The sequence below is a fragment of the Theropithecus gelada genome, unplaced genomic scaffold (genome assembly GCF_003255815.1).
Source record: "Theropithecus gelada isolate Dixy unplaced genomic scaffold, Tgel_1.0 HiC_scaffold_1214, whole genome shotgun sequence".
Taxonomy (NCBI): Eukaryota; Metazoa; Chordata; class Mammalia; order Primates; family Cercopithecidae; genus Theropithecus; species Theropithecus gelada.
In genome coordinates, this window is record NW_020253730.1 from 1 (window position 1) to 5,817 (window position 5,817).

The 5,817-nt window shown below is 46.9% G+C and overlaps 1 pseudogene; it reads left to right on the forward strand.

The window, feature by feature from the left end:
• Nucleotides 1-3,184: 3,184 nt before the first annotated feature.
• LOC112616881 lies at nt 3,185-3,457 on the forward strand (annotated as a pseudogene).
• The last annotated feature ends 2,360 nt before the right edge of the window (nt 3,458-5,817 follow it).

The window sequence follows — 5,817 nt, forward strand, 5'->3', positions numbered from 1 at the left end:
TCTTCTTCTTCTTCTTCTTCTTCTTCTTCTTCTTCTTCTTCTTCTTCCTCCTCCTCTTCTTCTTCTTCCTCCTCTTCCTCCTCTTCCTCCTCTTCCTCTTCTTCCTCTTCTCCTGCTTTTAGAGAGTCTCACTCTGTCACCCAGGCTACAGTGCAGTGGCACAATCTTGGACCACTGCAACCTCCACCTCCTAGGTTTAAGCATTTCTCCTGCCTCAGCCTCCAGAGTAGCTGGGATTACATGCACGCACCGCCAAGCCTGGCCAGGCCAATCTTTATATTTTTAGTAGAGTTGGGATTTTGCCATGTTAGCCAGGCTGGTCTCGAACTCCTGACCTCAAGTGATCCATCTGCCTTGGCCTCCCAAAGTGCTAGGATTACAGACGTGAGCCACCCAGCCTGGCCCTAGCCTGTTTTCTTTGTAATGGGGAGAAGGAGTTTCCCTCACAAGTTTGACACAAAAATCCAATGAGAATGGATGTAAAACTCTGCCATTTCTCCCGAGTTACATGCATTTGTGATAATTATTATAAAGAGGAAACTGGGTGACTCCTGAGAGACTGGGGTAAGAGTGGGTCAGGCAGTAGTTAGTCATTACATTCGCGGTTAGGAGCCTCTTCCATTTAAAGCTAGGAAAAGTCACCTGGTGCAGTGGCTCCTGCTTGGAATTTCAGGACCTTCAGAAGTTTGAGGTTGCAGCAAGCTGTAATCATGTCTTTGCACTCCAGCCTGGGCAACAGAGTGAGACCTCATCTCTTAAAAAACTAAAAGTAAAACTTTAGGGAAAGTACCCTTTATTCTCTAAGGAAAAGGACTCTTCTTGAAGGCTCCGTTAATGAAGTATTTTCTCTAGGATAAGCCTCATCTCTAAGACAGCATGGGCCAAGGTATGATTTGGGGATTTCCACCAAGCTTCCCACTTCCCAATAGCTTCTCCAACAACCTGTTTATGGTGTTCCCAAGTCCAACGTTATACTTTTGGGTAGAGATACTTTTAAAAAATAAAAACAATCCTAGGAGAGGCCGGGCGCGGTGGCTCAAGCCTGTAATCCCAGCACTTTGGGAGGCCGAGACGGGCGGATCACTAGGTCAGGAGATCGAGACCATCCTGACTAACACGGTGAAACCCCGTCTCTACTAAAAAATACAAAAAACTAGCCGGGCGAGGTGGCGGGCGCCTGTAGTCCCAGCTACTCGGGAGGCTGAGGCAGGAGAATGGCGGGAACCCGGGAGGCGGAGCTTGCAGTGAGCTGAGATCCGGCCACTGCATCCCAGCCTGGGCGACAGAGCGAGACTCCTTCTCAAAAAAAAAAAAAAAAAAAAAAACAATCCTAGGAGAAGTAATACACTTTGGCCAGGCACAGTGGCTAATGCCTGTAATCCCAGCACTTTGGGAGGCTGAGGTGAGCGGATCACCTGAGGTCAGGAGTTTGAGACCAGCCTGGACAACATGGTGAAACCCCATCTCTACTAAAAATACAAAACTTAGCTGGGTGTGGTGGGGCACACCTGTAATCCCAGCTACTCTGGAGGCAGGGTAGGAGAATCGCTTGAACCCAGGAGGCAGAGGTTGTGGTGAGCCGAGATTGCGCCACTGCACTCCAGCCTGGGTGACAGAGTGAGACTGTCTTAAAAAAAAAAAAATAGAAGAAGAAGGAGAAGAAGTAATACATTTTAGTCTTGAGGGTTATTTCCATCTTGTGAGAAATGAGTGCGTGGGCCGAGAGTAGGTGAAACATACATTATTGGTATGTAGGAAGTGCGCTGGCCTGGGGGACCTGAGTTGTAATTTCTGTTCTGCTTAGAAGAGTCGCCTTTCTTCTTGGGCCTCTGTTTTCCCCTCTGAACGAGGAGGTGGTTGGTCAGAATTCTCTGTTTTGGAATTCTCTCGTTCGTTCATTAAAAGTTTGCTAAGTACCTATTACATGCTGAATACTATTGTAATTGTTTTGGATACAGCAATGAACAGGACAGACAAAAATCTCTAACCTTGTGGAACTTACACTCTAAGGGAGAAGACAGTTAATAAACAAGAAATATAATAATTGGCCAGGTGTGGTGGCTCACTCCTGTAATCCCAGCACTTTGGTAGGCGGAGGCCAGCAGAGTTCGAGACCAGCCTGGACAACATGGTGAAACCCCGTCTCTACTGAAAATACAAAAAAAAAAAAATTAGCCAGGCATGGTGGCGCGCTCCTGTAAGCCCAGCTACTTGGGAGGCTGAGGCAGGAGAATCGCTTGAATCTGAGAGGCGGAGGTTGCAGTGAGCCGAGACTGCACCATTGCACTCCAGCCTGGGTGACAGAGCGAGACTCCATCTAAGGAAAAAATAAAAATAAAAAAGAAAGCTTCAAAACCAAGCCTCACTTGTCTATTTTTGCCTTTAGGCGTCCCGATTGGTTCTCAAAGTTGATAAGGGAACCCCTGGCCCCCTTCTCTCCTCTTCATCTTGTGAAGAGGAAAACACGTTGGTTTGCACACGTTGGTTGAAAGGACAAGGCTGTAGTGTCTCATAATTCCTCTAGGTGGCAGTGCTGCCTTGCCCACTGGGGACACTTCGTATTTTGGACTGTTCCCAAAACAGCCACATTCCACTTGTCAGTGAAATCTCTCAGGAGTAGAAGACATTGGAAAGCCCGTAGTCGTCATGGACACCCTCCTGCCCGACTTCCCGTCTCTCTGAAATCCTCCCTGCTTTGGCAAAACTGTCAGGGTCTAACCAAGCCAGGCTGGCCCCAGGCCTGTGCCTTGGCCGTCTTATCTTGCCACTTCTAGGAGGCGGTGACGATAAGGAAGAAAGAAATGGCCGCTTCCCCCATTCATGCTTCCCTGAACTCCTTCTTCGAGACTAGACTGATGTTCAGTTTAGCATTGTAAGTCTATGACGATACTCATTTCTGAACACAAATCGAGGGAGGGAGGGAGAAGAGTCACACCCATCCGCCCTGGCCTCTCCTGCTCCAGGGCAGCCCTGCACCCTAAATGCCGCTGCCTCAGGCAGAGCCCTGGAGAATATGTCATTTATGTTTTTGGGGAATGATTGGACCTACTTTCCCTCCTGGAAATGACAAAAGTTCACAAAGTTTGGAGGAAGAAGAAGCGAGAACGATCCCCGGACCGACCAAACCCCGCGCCCCTGCATCCTGCGCCCAGTGCCTAGTCCCGATGCCATCGTCGCCGCCACCATGCCCAAGAGAAAGGCTGAAGGGGATGTTAAAGAAGATAAAGTCAAGATGAAGGACGAACCACAGAGAAGATCCCCGAGGTTGTCTGCTAAACCTGCTTTTCCAAGGCCAGAGCCCAAGCGTAAAAAGGCCCCTGCAAAGAAGGGAGAGAAGCTACCCAAAGGGAAAAAGGGAAAAGCTGATGCTGGCAAGGAGGGGAATAACTCTGCAGAAAATGGAGACGCCAAAACAGACCAGGCACAGAAAGCTGAAGGTGCTGGAGATGCCAAATGAAGTGTGTGCATTTTTGATAACTGTGTGTACATCTGCTGACTATACAGTTTGAAATACTATTTTTTATCAAGTTTTATAAAAATGCAGAATTTTATTTCACTTTTTTTTTTTTTAAAGCTATGCTGTTAGCACACAGAACACTTCATTGTTGTTTCTGGGGGAAGAGGCATATGTCACTAATAGAATGTCTCCGAAGCTGAACTGATGCGGGGAAAACACCTTTCATTTCTATTTTTGAGAGACTTCATTTTGGCTCTCAGGAAGAGGGATTCCCTACTTTTGACACACATGGCTACCTTGGCACAAAAGCCTTGTGGTGTGGAAAAACAAATCTGTTTTCATGTCCTCTTCTCCCTTTACACCTTTCAGCATACACTTAACTCCCTTAAGCCCAGACGTCTGTTGGGACCTGATCCCTAGTCATTGGTTACCAGTGTGTCGGACAATCTGGACTTTCCAGTGATGCCACTGAGATGGCACCTGTCAAAAGAGCAGTGGTTCCATTTCTAGATTGTGAATCTTCAGATAAATTCTGCTATTTTCATTTCACTTCCTGAAAGTCAGGGTCGGCTTGTGAAAAGCTATTAAACAACATGCTGAATGTGAAACGTCAACCTCTCTCTAAACTTTCCCTGTTAAGAGCATCAGATGAAGACTTCATTGGATTTTACAGTGACTTTCTTTTTGGTAGTCCATTGAAGAATCCCGGGAGTTTGAAAGTTGTTGTATACTGTTAATGGTTGTCTGGCCATGTCCTACCTGAAATACTGTGATTGTTTATGGAAAGTATCTTTAATAAAGCTGGATACAGTTTGGCTTGGGAAAAAAAAGTTTACAAAATTTGAAGCCTGATGATGTGATAGAAAAATAAAAACTCATTTTCTGGGGAGAAATTCAAGCTGCAGCAGAAATTGGCATAAGTGAGGAGGAGCCTAATGCTAATCCTCAAGACAATGGGGGAAAATATCTCCAGGGCATGCCAGAGACCTTCTTGGAAATGCCTCCCATCACAGGCCCAGAGGTCTAGGAGGGAAAAAATGTTTTTCTGGGCCAGGTCCAGGGCTCTCCTGCTATGTGCAGCCTCGGGATTTGGTGCCCTAGAGCCCAGCTGCTCCAGCATGGCTAAAAGGGTACAGCTTGGGCCATAGCTTCAGAAGGTGCAAGCCCCAACTCTTGCAGCTTCCACATGGTGTTGAGACTGTGGATGCACAGAAGTCAAGAATTGAGGTTTGGGAACCTCCACTTAGATTTCAGAGGATGTATGTAAATGCTTGAATGTCCAGGCAGAGGTATGCTGCAGGGGTGGAGCCCTTATGGAGAACCTCTGCTTGGGCAGTGTGCAAGGAAAATGTAAGGTGGGAAAACTCCACACAGAGTTCCCACTGGGGCACTGCCTGATGGAGCTGTCAGATGAGGCCCACTGCCCTCCACACCCCAGAATGGTAGATCCACCAACAGCTCACCATGTGCCTGGAAAAGCGGCAGACATTCAATGCCTATGAAAGCAGCCAGGAGTGGAGCTGTATCCTGCAAAGGCACAGGGCCAGAGCTGCCCAAGACCATGGGAACCTACCTGTTGCATCAGCATGACCTTGATGTGAGACATGGAGTTCAAAAGAGATCTTTTTGGAACTTTAATATTTGACTGCCCTGCTGGATTTTGGACTTGCATGGGACCTGTAGTCTTTTCATTTTGCCCAATTTCTCCCATTTGGAATGGGTGAATTTACCCAATTCCTGTACCTCCATTGTATCTCGGAAGTAACTAACTCAGCTTTTGATTTTACAGGTTCATAGGTAGAAGGGACTTGCCTTGTCTCAGATGAGACTTTGGACTTGAACTTTTGGTTAATGCTGAAATGAATTAAGACTTTGGAGAACTTTTGTGAATGCATGATTGGTTTTGAAATGTGAGTACATGAGATTTGGGAAGGGCCAGGGTGCAATGGTATGGTTTGGCTCTGTGTCCCCACCCAAATCTCACCTCTAATTGTAATAATACCCACTTGTTGTGGGAGGGACCCAGTGGAAGGTAATGAATCATGAGGGTGGGTTTCTTTCCATGCTGTTCTCATAAGTCTCATGAGATCTGATGGTTTCATAAAGGGGAGTTCTCCTGTACACACTCTCTTGCCTGCTGCCATGTAAGATGTGACTTTACTCCTCATTTGCCTTCTGCCATGATTGTGAGGCCTCCCCAGCCACGTGGAACTGAGTCTATCAAACCTCTTTCTTTTATAAAGTACTCAGTCTCAGGTATGTCTTTATTAGCAGTGGGAGAAAAGACTAACACATGGACTCAATCGACTCTCCCACCTTAGCCTCCCAAGTAGCTGGGACTACAGGTGCATGTCACTATG